Source organism: Aquila chrysaetos, chromosome 4 (assembly GCF_900496995.4).
Source record: "Aquila chrysaetos chrysaetos chromosome 4, bAquChr1.4, whole genome shotgun sequence".
Lineage (NCBI taxonomy): Eukaryota > Metazoa > Chordata > Aves > Accipitriformes > Accipitridae > Aquila > Aquila chrysaetos.
This window is the reverse complement of record NC_044007.1, coordinates 13629124-13646790: the sequence shown is the minus strand read 5'-3', so window position 1 is coordinate 13646790 and position 17667 is coordinate 13629124.

The window sequence follows — 17667 nt, the reverse complement described above, 5'->3', positions numbered from 1 at the left end:
GATACTTATTTTGCGTGCTCTGCAACTGTTCACATGTGAATCGTGATGATATTTCTGCTCTGCAACTTGAAGTTTTCCGCTTGAAATTTTCCACTATGAATTCCCATTACAATCACTCATGCTAAAATTCAAAAAGATTTTATATCTATGAATGCCTTCAAGGTGTCCTGACTGACAGTCAGATGTGTTTGAGTATCAGACAAACCTATAAATAGTGGCAAACATCTAGCCTATTTGCAAAGCCTTTCTTAAGTTATTTGTCCAGCTTTAACAGAGAAGAAATAAACATTTAAAAATTGAGCAGGTACCTTTTGCTGGGCTTTGTTGTAATGTCCAAAAGGCTGTTAATGGTGAGAAATGTACCTGAGGTGTACTAGTTCAATAGTCAGAAATGTACCACCTCACCTAACTCCTGCTGGTCTCGCGCACAGACATTTTACTCAGGTGCTCTCCTTTATTTTTCATTACATTTTGAGCTGAAATTTAAGGCTCATCTGAACAACACTCTTCTCTCTAAGGAAACTGTTACAATGCCACAAACTGAAGCCAGCTGGGGCACAATTATACATTGTTAAATGTAGTACAGTGTATTGGGGTTCTGCATTCACATTAAAGGGTGCTCAAGCCCTTCCTCCATGGTGCTGACTTTACATCTCCCTCCTGTCACTGCTTGGCATTTCTGACACTTTTGCTGGAGTTTTCTCATGAGATTTTGACTGAGGTCCCGCGATCATAAAAATTGCAGCTAGGAGCTAAAATTGCTATTAAATATCCCTTTTCTCTCAGCAGTGTCATAAGCCCATTCTGTAATAAAAATGTTAAGGAAAGCAATGGCACAGAATGGTAATAGACATCTGCAACCTGGATGAAATATCAGTCTCTCTAATGGCCACTCCCTCATATCTGGATGAGGTATGGTGAAGAAAAACATTTAGATTCTTGCATTCTGGATTTTAAGTAGTAATCCAGGAAAATATTTTGCAACATGAAGACAATCAGCAATACATAACTCATGAAAACTCTGGAAAACTCTGGAAGACTGCATTGCCTGATGGTGCCACAGGTGTTGGAGTCTGAGCAGACCTATGAATTTTAAGTTATGAAGGCTATAACTGTCAACAGCTATGGTTATGAAATTATTTTTGTGATGAAACATAAAGCTGCATGGAGTGTCTTCTAGGCAGCATATACATATTTATATGTTATTTATATTTTTATATATTTTTTGATATATATATATATATTCCTTGCCCTCCTCTCTCAACAAGGTCTGGCAGCTCTCCTACACTCATCTATTATTATCAAGGAATTTACAAGGGCGTCTATTGCCTTGCTCCCACTTCTTCATTGTGGTAGGTAACAGGAGAAGACTCTTCTTGCTATTGCTGGGACACTTCTCACTGTGAGGCTGCACGATCTTCTAGAGCTGGGCTCTGACTTCAGAGGAGGCATACAGTGATGTCTGCTTTGGAAAAAAAAGTGGAAAAAGGATGATAAAAACTAAGGAAACAATATGCAGGAATGCAGAATGTTGTGGAGACAGGAGAGCCTGCAATTTCCTTTTACGTGTTTTCAAGCTATTTCCTCAGTTATACTGTAAGAAAGAGGTATTGGGCAGCAGGACAAAGCTTTACGGGAAGCCTCAGAGCTCCATTTAAGCTCAAACCACCTAGTATTCATGCACTGCAAGAAGTGATTCTCCTTCTACAGAAGAACAGATAACCTAGGAGGTCACTTACACCTTTGTCGTGTGATCCAGGGAACGTTAAATAGTTGGCACAGGATGAAGTGCATGGGAAGGAAAGAAGATGAAGGGGATTACCTCCCCCTATAAAGTTTTCTTGGGCTTCTAGCCTCAATTACAGGGCTTAATAGGTACCCTCATTTGTTTCCCATTAGCTGTAGAAATGGAGGGAAAAAAATGCTGCCTTCATCTGAACCATGAGATGAAACAGCCCTCCAAGCACTGAAAAAGTTACTAAATGTGTTCTGTTTCTTGAAGTAAAAAAAAAAAACAGGAAGAAAAAATATGCTAGCCTAACTTTTTTTTCTACAATTCTCTATTAATTTCAATTACTTACACCAAAGCAGGATTATTTTTTAGTATTTTCCCATTAATTTGAGATTGGTGACCCTAGTGTTCACAAAGACAGAAACTTGATTAGCTGAGCCAAACACACAAAGAAGTGGTGTTTGAAGACAATGATTAAGTCCACACAGGTCTGCATTGTATAGGGCCTAGAGATTTCTCCTGAACTAATATTTGATGTTTGTCTGCTGAATAAACTACTCAGCTTTCATTAATATCATCATTAAGAAAAACCACAGGCAAGGTATTACAATATATATTAACAACATGTATTATTACACTTCAGAGAGAACATTTACAAGCATAAGGAAATAATGTACTCTTATTATTATTTGCAGTACTTTCTTGGTGCATGAAGCAGATCTATTCTGCTAACCCTCACTGAATTTTAAAAAGGATCAGGAACATGCTGCTAAATATGTTGATTTCTTCTTTAATTTTTTTTTTTAGTCACAAGAGTTTTACTCTCTGAAGGAAGCTTACTTTGTAATTTTTCAGTTCCACAATTTTTTTCCTTCATATATTATGGTATGCCTACCCTAAGAGAGATTGAATATTCTATGGCTATATCTGTAGTCCCAGTGAAACAGTATTGAAAAGCTTTGATTCAAGCGATGGTAATGTACTAGGTAGGGTACACCGTACAATGTTTTCTCATAAAGAAAAAGAATCTCTTTTTAAAGAAAAGCTTCCTAATCTAGGAAGAGGCAGCTAATTATTATTAAAGGGTATAATGTAGTGCTCTGCTTAATCACCACTGAGGTTATTGATGATTTGAACCTGTTTCACCTAAAAAATGTTCCACAGTGTACATAAAATAGCCATGGTGTTATTTCTCTTATTAAATGAGCAGCTGAGAGAAATGGTGGAAGGAGATAGTACACAGTTTGCTACAAGTAAATAATGAACGGTATTGATAAATAAAAAGCCAAGTAGTTTTATTAGCTTCATGGATGTAGACATTGCTCATTTATATTTCTGAATATCTCAAAGAATGTTCCTGTGGTCAAGACTTTGATGGCTTCTCATCTCAGTTACACATAGTTAGTGCAAAACAGCGTCCCAGTCCCTGTATGTAAGACATGGACAACACTTCTTCCCACATTTCACAGCTGTTAGAAAATTCACACCCACTAATGGCCATGAAATAACAGGATGCTCAGGTGAAGAGTCAGGGCAGTGGTATTAATACAAAACAGGAATTCACCGATGAGACTATCATATTCTATTGCCCTTGCCCATGCAGAATTGCATCTCTTTCCCTGTAGACTGGACCAGTTGACAGGACTCCAAAGGATTCTCACTTGAGATTGGCCACATATTTGAAAAATACAAAAGCATTTTTCAGTGTTTTTCTGCTCAGATCTGTGGTCCCCCAAGCCACCTTTGTGCCTAGAGCACAGAAAAAGCTGAGAAGATTGTGAGATGTGCTCCTGACAGTGGCACAGTGTGTATGCCACATTCAAAATGCCAGACCACAATGATTAGTTAAATCTGAGCTAGGTTTACAAGAACAGAGCGGGTTTTGTACATAGCCACATGCATAGCTTAAAGTGCTGGATTTTCTATGAACAGCTCGTACTAGCTCTCTTACTGCCAGAAAAATGGTCCGGAAATCTTCTTGCAACATCACCGTGATAATGTAGTATGTCTCCATAACATTTTCAAACTTTATGGCATGCTGCCTGGTGGAAACAGCCAATAGGCTGTAGCCTGCGGTAGTACTGCAGCCTTTAATCTACGGTTTTATTAAACACAAAGCCTTTAGCTATTCAAGCTTGTTTCAAATTTGTGTGTAGATGTGAATGATGAATGCCGGACAAATTGTCAGAGCTGTTTAGAAGAGCTTTGATTTCTACTTTCAGTCGGGCCCACCCCTTATCTGGAATATCAAGCACTGGGAGGCAATTTAGAAAATGGCAAACCACAACTTCAAGAAACTTCTGCTTCCTTAGAGTACCCCTTGCTACTGGAAAAACATAGGAGACTCAAAATTCTTACCCTAGACTGAAGTCCTGCATTTGTGTGAAAAGTCCTTTCCTCTAATCAGTTTCAGATTCTTTTACAGAAGAGCCACAACTTCGTATTTTCATACAATTTAAAGAATTATAAGAAACACTCACTTCCTTGTGTTTTGATTTTTTTTTTCTTTTCTAATTGTTTTTCTTAGCATATTTGATTCAGGAAGCACACTGATATCAGGTTAAGTATCTGACTCTTGGTTACTGTTACAGACAAAGACCAAGCAATGGAACCAATTAGTAACATTGATCATAGTAGTAGCAATGCAGATTATTTGGGTTAATATAGTATAAAAGACTTCTGCATCCAGATAAGGTCTTACGCAACTATTATTGAATAGAGGTGGTGCTTTGGCACCTCCAGTGCTTGAGGAAATATCGGAGAACAGAATCAAGGTCTACACAAGAAGAGGGTGAAGAATCTATCAGCCCTCTGGGATTTTTTGACTGTGCCCACACTGCAGTGCAGTGTCCGCTCTTCGCAGAGCCCTAGCATTGCAAGGATCCAGGCTGTGGATTTCAAATCCCCATACCAAAACAAAGGGGTGGGCACCATCACTTCCATTTTAACAAGACATTAGATCTCGTAACATTTATGAACTGACCACACGGTTTATGTATGTCACCAAATGCATCACATCATTGCCATAAGCTTACGTACACTTATATTTATAAGTTTTCCAGCAGCTGGAAAACACTGTAGTGCCTCTCCTGGTTTCAGATGCAGTATTTAGTGACTTTTGTCCACTGTGGTCCTTTTTACCAGCTAGGGAATTACAAGTCTGTACAGCAAGCCTTCAGTGGAATAAGGACACTTCTGGGCCACAGGATTGTGTCTGCACTGAAACACCGCCTGGTGTCATTGAATAAATCGAACTATTGTCTTTTTTATCAGGGCTTTAACAGTGACAAAGTGAATGCGGAGACTGAATTCAAACAAAACAAACAGTTCAGGCTGTGTGTTGTGCCTGAGTACCCTGGAAACAAAGAACCAAAAAATATTTAATGATTTAAAATATTGCATCTGTGAATGTATCCAAAAAGAGACATGCATATAAAAAATGTGGGGATAGGTTGTTTATATAAGCTTGGATAAGTATAAAACAAAGATCTAGCTACAGTCTTGTAGTAGTATTTTCTTTTCTTTAAAAATGAAAGAGATACAGATTCAGGAATCATTGCAACATTATTCTTTAGCCCCATCATACTCTCTTCTCTTCTTTCCAACTACATATTAGGGTGTCTGTTGAGAGGTCCCATATTTATGGTTTGGATCTTGCAACATGCCATTTTTTTTCCCTCACATTCATGACCTTTCCCAACCATCTGGCTAGTAATGGGTTTACAAGTAATTTCATATTTTCTGGGGCTGCCTCCAGCCAAATCAATGTAGAAATAATAGCAACCATTTGGGATAAAACATATAATGTCAAATTCACCCAAAATGACTGATCAAAGACACAATATGGAAAACTGCTTCCTATAATTTTATGGCATATCTGTTTCAGTTTTAGGTGATCTACAGTTTCCCAAGTCCACTTTCCTAATTTATTTAGAATAAATTCATATTATTTCCTCATGCACCAGACAAAATGATTTATTATCTAAGTTGTTATAGATATGCAAGACAGGTATAGAATATACAATGGCACTGTATTTTTCTGCAAGTTATTTTCAGGACATTCCTGTGGACTGATGATATCATTCATTTAATTTCAATATAATTGCATTTATCCAGGTTGTGGCCATACCAAAAATCGTGGACGGAGTGTTTCTGTCTTTGTGTTTCATTCCTGGCATCTTTAACTAAGAGATATACCACATCACTTTAAGCCTGCTGAGTGCCTCTTAAAGTGGTGCTGGAAGGACTGGAGTCTGGTACCAAACTGGGCTTTGCTGTAGCAATCATAGGTTCTAATAGCATTGCTAATTTTGCAATCATTCTGTAACAGGGAGCTTCCAGGTTCAGGGTTGTCACTGTTTGTGATGTGTGAAGCAGACCTCCAAGGGGCATGGAGGCACTCCTGCCCACTTCAGTCAGGTGTGGCGATGCCAGTGGCTAACCATGCCTTACAGAAATTCTTCACATACTGGCATTTCTGTAGCTACATGATCACAGCAGCCACATTCAGACAATATCAAACAGAAGTTAGATGACAGTTATGTACCTGATACATGAGGGCGCATCAGTATTGAAGGAATACAACAATAGCACTTCTTTTCTTAAAAAAAAAGGCAAAATCCTCTTCTAGGCTTGAAAGAAAAGGTATCTCCAGGAAAGAAATATCTAAAGCCTAGAAAGGGAGGCATTTCTCCCTTCACCTCACAAAATAAAGACCATAAATCTTGTCCTCTCTCCTCACTGGTTCCTAATGAGAAGCTTAGGTTGATCACTTTGGAGTAAACTTCTTTAAACCTGCTTTTGATCAACCAACTCTCTTCATGAATTGGGTAGCCACAAACTCTTCCAGTCACAAGTGGTCATATGGCATTGCAGCAGGATCACTGTGACATTTGCGTCCTTCTTATCAGTCTTTCCCCAGTTTGGGGTTTTAGAGAGTCTCAGCACCCATTTAAAGAACCTTTGGGTCCTACATGTAGCTAGGAACCCCTTGGCCGTTTGTGTTCAGAGGCCTAGCCACCACTTGGGAAGTGTGAAACTACTCTGTACTATTATCTTGATTTTCTGCAGACTTGCAACTTTTTAATGTTGCCATTGGAAAGAGAAGAGCGACTTTTATTGCTGAGTTGAGGAAGGACTGTGTCCACCAGATAGTGTTTGTAGAAATGAGCACAAGAGCATAAACAGAGGGAAAGAAGAAAGGGGCTCTATTATGGAAGTGGTGTCTGTTCCTCACCGCAACATACAAAGCGAAATGGAGAGACTCCTGTGCAGTCCATATTCTTGGACCTGAGCAAAGATTGCATTGTGTATTTTTAAGGAAATTTTGTGTATGTCAAAAGGGGACTAGCAAGTTTTGATACTGGTAATTCTGTGGCACCACAAGGCTACACACAAGCTGTCACCTCCAACAGGAAGGTAATTCAGAGCTTTCTGAACAAGCTAATTTAAAGCTAGCAGTGCTATCTTTACCCAGCTCTGCAGCCACTTCTCTTAGTGCTATGTAAACTTAAGGTTAGTAACTGGGTATATATTTTTTGTTGTAAGTGTTCCCTGCTGCCTTGCATGAGAAGAAGGTTCTCCCCACTTTCAGAGGCGTTGTCAAAGAATGTGTGCAGTTTTCATTGATTTCCATTGCCTTTTGTGGTAAGTCCCAAAGGAAACAGCTCCAAATACTACCATGCAAGAAAGCAGCACAGCAATATAGGCCACTGGTTTTCTGCTCATATTTCAGGTGTGCCTCAGAGTCCCTGGACTACTACTGTCAGGCCTGTGAAATGTAACTATTGGTATAAACCTGCTTCTTGCTAGGTATATATTCACTACACTTGAGTAATCAACTTCACTGGAAAATACTTAGAAAAGACTGAAAACCCCAGACACAGGATAACGCCCTGATCACTTTCCTTGACACGATCATTGCAATTGACCTCTGTGAGGCTGCAATCTTGGGTAGGATTTGGGTTATTGCTTTAAACTGAATACTTTAAGAGCTGAAACGCGCTTCCCCTGCTCTGCATCTGTTCTGGAAGACAAACAGGGCCACTGGCTGCTACTACAGAGAAGTTCTCCACTGAACACAACACCCACAACTCAGCCGAGGACCTCCATGCATGTGGAATTCTGTATCTCCTCTCCTCCTCACCCCCTACAGTCCATCTCTGCTCCAGCCTGGTCATCTGCACCTGCATATTACATTCATTGCTGGACAACAAGTGATTCCTGACAGACAGAAGGCAGTTTAGAAAAAGACATTCAAGAACAATTGTGGCTTTAAAGTGAATTGATTTTTTGAAGAACAACTAAGAGTTAAGTGTTTGCAGGTTGTCTAAAAGACAAAAAGCTGGAGTATTACAATGGTCTACACGTATTTGAAGAATACAAGCAGACAAAGGGAAAATTATTACCTGGATACAGAAATTGTGGACCTGAATGTGAAATAAAAATGTAGAGCTTAGAGCCAGGAAAATCCCCATCTGAATGGAGCAGACACCAAAGGGAAAGTGGTAAAAACACCATTTGTGGAGGGGAAATGTTTAAAACAAAGTAGGGCTGCTTCCTATTTCTGTACACAAGGGAACAATTTTTCACTGACAAGGACATAGACGACATGACCTGATAGACCTTTTCTACCACTAGCCTCCAGGATTGAAATCCAAGAGCTATATCCTGAACTACTGAAAACACGACTCAGGACAACAGTGTTATGCCAATTTCTATCACTTGAAGATCTGGCCTTACCTCAATTTTTTAAAGAATGAAACTGGGAAACTCACTTCCTGCATCAATAAACCTATGTGTGATAAGTGTTGCATGCAAGGAAGTATCAGATGTACTGAACCTGTTCTACAAAAACATTTTTCTGTTTGGAGGTATCATAGCTGTGCCAAAAAAATCAAGCCTAATCAGACTTGTTGGTGTTTAAAGATTTATAGTTCATTCTTAGCCAAAAGCTGTGGTAATTAGTACCACACCAGGGCCTGGACACAATCCAGTTCTTTAAGGTGTAAAGTGCCACACGGAGCGGTTTTGCTGAGGTCAGATCTGGGACATTGTTTTCTACTTGGAAAAAGCAAGTCTCTGTCTTTCCTTCTGCCCTTTATGAAGACGATTTTTTTCTGTCACCAAAGAGGAAATTGATAGTGAAATAGCCAACAGCACAGAGACTGGAGTCAGGGCAGTAGGCAATAGAGACCCACCAGCCAAACCTCCCTGCTACAGGAACCACCAAAGCTGATAGAAGCTGCATAAATGCAATTCATAAGTGCAAGCAAATTAATCCCAAAGCAGGCAAGACAATGACTGACATGATCCATGCCACTTTGTAATGAAATAAGTTTTTGCTCAGCCCTCAAGAAGTTGACTTGGCTGTTAACCAGGTTGGTCTGGCCTTGATACAACCCCCGAATGATACTGCTGCAAAAGGTGAGGAACACATGATCTTCCCTGAAAGGGGCTGGAAGTTACAAATAAGAAGTTAAAAAGCATTAAAGGGAAGCTTAATATAGCTATGCAATGAAATCCAGTAAGCCAAATGTTAGTTGAAAGGATGCGTTCTGGGTTTAGTGCCAAAAGCCATCTCCGCCCTTCTTCCTCTAAAGATATCCCTCACAGGTGGCTTGAATGTATTTTTGAGCCCATGGTGGGGCTGTAGATTCCACACATGGTTTACTGACTGAGTCAGTCTTTGTGTAACTGATACATCCACAGGTCAGGTAGAAAGTGAGATACATCATTATGATGCCTGCAGCCACTGCGAAACATGAGTCAATGCAATTATTTATAACTGAAGCCCAGTACTTTGTGCTGGGATGTAATATAAGACTGAAACAGAAAAATAATAGTGGCAATGTCACCACAATTTCTGAGGCTGCTCCCTCATTCCTGTACAAAACATGCGATGGGAAGCTTTGCTGTCCTGTGGTGGTGGGAAATACCTGACTGACACTCACACCTAGCTGATCTAGGAGAGAAAATATCATGGGTCAGGCAATCAGGGCACAAGTTCACTGAGGACCTTGACATGAGACAGCACATCCCCTTTATCAGCTAGCAAGCCAGCCGAGGAGGAAAACACAAACTCCAGCACTTCACCTCCAAGGCTATTTTTCCATCAGCTGTAGATCTTTCATTGACTGGCATTTTTCATGGATAGATGATGCACATAAAAAGCATGAAGATGGTCCAGACTCCTGAAAAATATGAAGGGCTCTGCAACTCTGCCTGTGTTATGAACTTCCTTCTGTTTTATGTAGTACCTTGGAAGTTGTTCTACTTTTAGAGGACCTGCACTTTTCTTATAAAAGCAAGATTTACCATATGCATTTTCCTTTATCATGCAATACAGCTTTAGGACAACTTATTTTGCACAAAGGGATGTAAGGTTATTTGCTAGGAAGAGATTTGAAATTCTTTGAAAAAATTTGCTTTATTACAATAAAGGAAAAATAATTTAAAAAACAGATGGAAGAAATCTTGATTTCTGGCCTCTTTTTCAGTTTCAATTAAAAAAAAAAAAAACAAACAAAAAGTGCAAGTGACAAGAAAAGAACATTACCTCCAAAAACTTCTCTGTGTAGGACAAATTCTGAGAAGTTTCTGCCATGTACACAGGACGCGTCTCCGCTAGGTATGTATGGATTCTCTGAGGGTCAGATGCTGTGAGCCTCCCGATGAGCAATACAAAAGCAGTTCCGGTGGTTTGGAACAATTTCTACTTCATTGGGCCATTAAAGGATAGACACTATGATCGCATAAAAAAAGTTTTGCATGACTCTGCTGCCTTTCTGTGGTTTCCTGGCAGCACTGAGCAGCTGTGATCTGTAAGCACAGAGGAAGGCTCCCACAGAATCCGGAGTGGTCTTCTAAGAAGGGAAGGGAAAATCCCCTCCTTGATTCATCTGTTTCTTATACCTGCCCTTTTTGTGACTGCAGCAAGTGATGACTCCTGCATGAGCCAGCATGACAAGAATTTAATGTGAAAAAGGTTCATTTCATAGTTATGTGCTTTAGCCAATGACTACCTAGGATATCCTGCAGGATACAGACCTAAATCCTATATGGTAGAGCTAATATTAAACTGTTCTTCCAACTACTGCTGTTTAAATCAGTCAACCCAAATGCTGTAAAATTCAGCCTAGAATTTTTCACATATTAGTGAGCTAACAGTGGTTTGTTCATATTACTTGTGGCTAGGGCTGGAGACCCATGCAGAGTTCCTCTGGCTCTTGAAACTTCCCTTTAATAGCACATGCCAAGGATAAACTGTGCTTAGCCTCTGTTCTCCCCCCACATTTGTGAAAGTGGCACCACTTATCTACTCTCTAAAAGCAGTTTGAAGATTATTTAATATCTGCAAAATGCTTTGAAAAAATAAAGCACTGAATTTGTACAATTTTTTCCCCCGAAAGGCAAGGATTCACCTCACCAGCGTCAGCAAACTAGAGACTGTTCAAACAAATGGAAGTAACTTCAGAAGTCGTCTATTACTTTCTAATAAGATTTGACAGGGTTCTCCTGAAGTTGAGTTTCCTGCTTCAGAGCTTGCAGACCTCATCCTGAAACTGTTCCAGCTTGAAAAGAAAGATTGGGCCCATTTCAGGAGTCTGAATCACAGTGCTCCTTCTTTCTTCACTGACCCATGCGGTTTGACGCTGTGTTACACTGCATACAGTGTAGTTAAAAGCCACAGATTTTGTATAATGGAGGAATCACACAAATTTTGCTGCTGAAAAGGGATATGTCACTATCAGCTGTTTGCAGCGCTCTCTGGAAACTGGAGAGGAGAAATCAGCTACTGCTTGGGTGCCCTCTTTTCCCAGAGGTTGTTAACTGCTGCTGTATAGTGAAGGTCCATCAAGCCTGCACAGACCAAGAAAACCCTGTGTATTTGCTGCCGCTGCTCCCCCGGAAAATCGCCCAGTCCCTCCTGTGGCAGGAGAGAAATGAAACAAGGAATATTTTTAATTCTAAGTAAAAGGTGAGCTCTTTGGCTGGTCGAAAACTTCAGGGTGTACTTCGCACTTCACAGGAGGTCACAGCACACTTGAGCTCAGTGGTGTTACCGTCTATCTGTGTAGCGTTTGAGACTGGCATTGGGTCCGGTGACTCCAGACCGTGAGGTTAAAACTTCAATATCCCTTTTTTAGAGAACAGAGCAGTCACTTGAGCTTCATGTTGACTCTGAGACCAGCCCACAAAGAGGTCATGCTGTTTGCTCTGGTGTGGGAAACTGTGTCCCTGCCTTAGCGAAGGTGAGAGATGGTTCCATACTGTATACAGTGAAGCTGAGAGATGGTACCATACCGTATATAGTACAATATACAGCAGGCTTACCGCAAAAGCTTTTGAAACCTTTTGTTTCATGGGTATTTCATGAACCAGTCTGTTAAGACAGGCAGCAACATCAATTTCCCTTGAAATAATAGACACATATGGGCCTGAGCCCAGGAGGGGTACTTCAGTGGCATTTCATATAACCTGGGGGTGTGGGGAAGCAAAATGCTATGAATGAACTTATCTCCAACTTACCAAGACTCTTCGCTGTGGAAGGAAAAAAGCTGTGTAAAACATGCTCTAATTTGGGAGCGTAAAAACAGAAAGGTCTACTTATTGTCCATCTCTGACATGGGAACAAAATATATTTAGAAAGGAAGATCAGCCTTTCCATGCTTGTTACCTTAAAAGTACCTCTGTTACTTTTCCTTTATATTTCTCAGTCCCTCCTTTAGCTAGGAAGTCTTCTTACTCTCAATTGTACTATAACTTCTATGCCTCAGTGTCAGGTTCAAAGATAAGGGGTGTCTTCAACCCTTAGTATCAAATCTCTTCTTGAAGATAACTCCTGCCACCAAAGGATTTTGCTTAGATTAAAACTGGCAGAAACTTCACAAGTAACATTCTTCAGCTGCACTGTATGTCTTCCCACCTGTCCTAATGGCAAAATAAATGTGTTAGCTTAAACCAGCACATTTTAGCATACAGTCTAGGTGTGCTAAGAACACCTGTGTAGCCGGTTATGGCAGCTCAGCTGCCTTGCCAAACCAGCACATTAAATTGCAGCTGATCGCATCCCCATCCTATAAACTGAAAACTAATTTCTTAAAAAAAAAGTTGATCCAGCAAGATTTCCTCTTCTTTTCTAATCACATAGGAATAACAGTTTAGTACCAGTTTTTCACCTACAGCAACAGGTGCAGACTGAGTGGAAGTCTGTATTTGTGACTCATACATGTATACCTAGTACAATTTTAAATTTGTATCAAATCTTTGTTCATTCATAAGAATGTGGTCGACATTTATTTGCTCTCTAAAATTCTGTGACAGCCTTTTGGCAGAACTGTGGTACTTTGTGTGGTTAGGCATGGAATGAAATGGGTTACCCCAAACTATCCAAAAGTCATTCCTATAGTCTTTTATTGTTACTATGATAATTTCATTGAGCCCCATTGGGTACACAGTATGGTGGAAATTTTGCCTGGATTTACAAAAGAGACAGAAAAGAGACATCATTCAATCTGAAGCAGTATGTCTGGATATATGTGAGTCTGCAAATATTGATATGACATAAAATTTCTCCCCAACACAGCCAGAAGGATATTTCACACAAGCAAATATTTAAAGCAAATAGTATGCTAGATCACCCTGCGGAGTGCGGAGAGACCTGCGCTAGCTCTAAAGGAACTAACTCAGGTGCCAGGAGCTTTTTACCCATGGCTTCATGCTGACTAACTTATCCAGCTCTGTATTTTTTGCTAGGTCAGGTAACACAGAACTGTACAGCCTGAATGCGACCTTTAAGAACATCACAGAATTTTTATAGAACTTCATACAAACTAAGATTTCATTGCAATCCAATCTCAAAAGACTCTTTTATCATAAATTTTTCAGGAACTCTAGGACAGGCATTAAAATTACTGAAAAAGATAAGTTCTCTTAATTTCACGTTAGATACCACCCTTTGTGAATATGCCCCCGCCATTACCTTTCTAGTATTTGATAGTCTCTCATAGATCATTGTCATTAAAATAGATTCTGATAAACAGTCTTGTAATTTAAACCGTACATCTTCAGTTTTCTCACCAATCACATGCAATCCCTTTTAGCAATCTCAAGATGAGTCTGTCACAAGCTTAATTTGCTATACAGTATTTTTGGTTGTAACAGTGGCTTCAGACCTACAAAATATCTACAGAAGGATGTCAAAACTCCATAAGTAATAGAGCTGCTAAATGATACATTAATGAGTTGTAAATGACAGTTATAATGGCATGAGAAAATGAAAAATACTGGTTGATATTTAAATAGAAGTTTGCAGTTTGTGAATGTAAATTTATGAGTCTCCTTGTTTACTTGAGTTTAAACACTCAACCTATGGCTTAGTTTAGCATCTAAGCCACTCATCAAATATTTAAAAGGAATTAACCTCCTCCTCCTTTACTGAAATTAGTACAGTTTCGAAGGATGTTCTCCCTCATTTCTCATGAAAGCTCCAGTGCTTCCACTTCATCAAAAAAGTATTTCAAAGTGTTGCAGTCCTACCCAATTCTGGTAGGATCAACTCCATTTATTACTTTTGCCCATCTTTCCTGCTTGCCTGTTCACATGACTGAAAAGTGATAAACCAATTTCAAGTTAAGCAGCTCAAAAGTAAACTGATTGATGGTTAAGCATATCTGAGGAGCTTTCAGAGCTGCTGGTGACTGACTAAGATTACATTTGTTTAAATGATGGGACGTCATTTTTGCATGATTTTTCACAGACACCATTTCATGGTTTAGCTGAAAATTTTAATTAATCGTTATAACCAGGTTTATATGTTTGCGACACCACTTTTCTGGGCACTTCAGTTATCCCAGCTGACATAAGAAGTGGATCTAATAAATGGGGTATTCTGAAAACAATGGGAAGTGGTACAGGACATAAATTTTAGATCTACTGTTCAAAACACTAGGCATTCTGTTATACCATTTTTTTTAATTACATCAATTTTCTGAAAAGAAAATTGCACTTTTTCAGGCAAATACCAATAGTGCTTGATATATCATAATTTCCACAAAGTTATATGCAAGACCAAAATTTAGAACAGATGAAAAGGACGAGTTCTTTTTGACTGGTACTTTCAATGTAATTCATCTTGGATTTGACCTCATTCTGTCATTCCAAAGAACCTAAATATTACTGAAGAAAACAGACTAGTGATATTCTTCAAAATTGTATAAATATATTCCATATTACCTTATGTATATGCGACTCTTGATCTTCCTCTACTGCAGCACTGATGTTATTGTTACCATATGGTTGGCCATGTGCCTTCATTTACCCTGGTTCAGTGGTCCAACAAACAAGGGAGAAAAAGATTGGAATCACATTCAGTGCATATAACTGATGAAATAAGGATATGTAACAGAAAAAGCAGTATGCCAAAGAAGAAAAACCTTCTCCAATGAACAGGAGAACATGCCAAAAACTAAGGAATTTCACTTTTAAAGACAATTCTAATTTGTGAGCAAAATCCAGTGGCTGTAAGGACAATATGTACTTAATGCCTTCCCCTTAGCCCCTGTGTTCAAGGTTTTTGGCTCTGCTTTGCAAGACTTGCTTGATGAAGGAACCACTTAAAGTGACGAAATATGCAATATCCCAATGCCCATCCAAGTGATATATAACAAGGCTTGCCTGCCTTATATTATTCTTTGGTCTAAGGATTAATCCTGGCAGTTGTTTTCTAGCAAATATCAACCCTTAGTGGATCATGTTGAATCATTTACCTTGAAGTATGGGTTTCATTGTCATTCAACTAAACAATAATGCTTTGTTTACTTAACTGGATTCAGGCAGTGTAAGTTACCCAAGATATCTACAGAGTGAATTTTAAGAGTATTATCTCTGTGAAACAATTCTGCCAACCCGAAAATGCGCGTCTGTATTCCTTTAAGACTTTGGGGTGAAATAGGCTCAGTTTACCACATCTAAACATTATGTTGCAACTGTATCCACTTCCTCTCATCATCTCCCTCCAGTTAGCCCTCAAGCCAACCAAATGTCCTCATCTGAAGCTAACAGAAGATTCTAATAAAAACTATGAATGTGCCTACGCTATACGAGTGCAATACTAAGCCAGAGGATGTTCGCTGTAACCTTTATTGCCTAGGTTTAAGAGTTAAAATCTCTATTACATGGTTATTCTCAATACATCTGTTTGGCACTAGGACTTATTGCCATGTGTCCCAGAAGACTATCCCACGCAGAACAGAGCTTCTCTAAACACTGCCTTATACATAGGGCAAACATTTCTGTTGCAGAACAAATGTATGAGGAAATGTTTTTTTGGGGGGTGAATGCTGAACTCGGGTGATATATACATAGAAGACTGCATAGATATAACTGATAATGAGACTGCTATACGAAAAACAAACGGATATGAGTCACTCAGAAATGAGACAGCTAGCACAGGAAGATGGGCTTGGATAATTCTGAAAAGGTCCATGGTCAGCTTGGGGTCCAGATATTCTGTGCGAGAGTCCATAATAAATAAAGAAACATCATGCTGCCAAAATATGATGGCAGTCTAGTGTTTAACCATTTGGACAGCCTAGAACCTTATTCTCTCCTAATATCACTGTTGTCAGTGAAAAGGTATCCATTGCATTTGCCCGACCCTCAGCTGCTCTCTACACCTTCCTGAGGAGGGGAAGTGGAGAGGGAGGTGCTGATCTCTTCTCCCTGGTATCTAGTGATAGGACGCATGGGAATGGTTCAAAACTGTGCCAGGGGAGGTTTAGACTGGACATTAAGAGGCATTTCTTTACCGAGAGGGTGGTCAAACACTGGAACAGGCTTCCTGGAGAGGTGGTCGATGCTCCAGGCCTGTCAGTGTTTGAGAGGTATTTGGACAATGCCCTTAATAACATGCTTTAACTTGGTCAGCCCTGAACTGGTCAGGCAGTTGGACTAGATGATCATTGGTCCCTTCCAACTGAAATATTTTGTTCTATTCTATTCTATTCTATTCTATTCTATTCTACCTACCCTGCATAGCTGAGTCATGCCAAGACCACTCTGGCCTTGGAAAAAACCAACTCAGTTACATGCGTTAGTACATACAAGATTTTATTACAGTGAGCTTTTGGTAGGATGAGGACAAAGGGATATCATGTTGGCAATTCTCTGTAGTGCTTCCCACTGTTTGCGGAACAACATCTGAAGAACTAGAGATGAATACTCTTGAACGGGACTGTGCCAGGGTAGCAGGAAATTGCTGAATGGGGGTGTACAAGCTAGAAATGAACCCATTGGCACTGAAGCAAGTTCAAAGAATGTAAGAGATTTAATGATTATTGTAGGCCTCGACTCCCTTGCTGAAGATGCTAATTTTTACAGTTAAATGAATTAAAAGATCTCTGTTATTTTCTGAATGTCATTTGTCCAGGGGACCTGTGTGTCTTCTATGCATTCTACATGGAGTGGGGATAACAAAAGAAAAGGTGGCTGTAATTTTTAGGTAGCTGACCACTGTTGGTGAATTTGAGATGGCCAACATTTCCCCCCCTTGAATTCTGTATATCTACTATTACTACTTACCAATTCTTGTTAGCCTTTTAGTCTCCAAGAGATTTATATTATCTAATACTTTCGTGCAATGCTTCCTCCATATGTGTATTTAATTATCTGGTTTTACTTTGCAAATAGATACCACTATGGAGAACAATACATGTTTTTAAAGATAATGAGAAATGAGAACTGAAGCAGTATTAAAGGTGGAGCAATTGCATATGACAATTTGGGGGTGCTAACCAGGTAATAGCTAGGGCCATAGAAGAAAGGTACTTGAGTGTTAGACCGTGCAGATAAAGAACATGGAGGGACTGCTGGTGTTTGGCTAATGAAGAGTTCAGTTTCGTTCTCTGAACCTGGGCCAAACATCCTACAGTCCC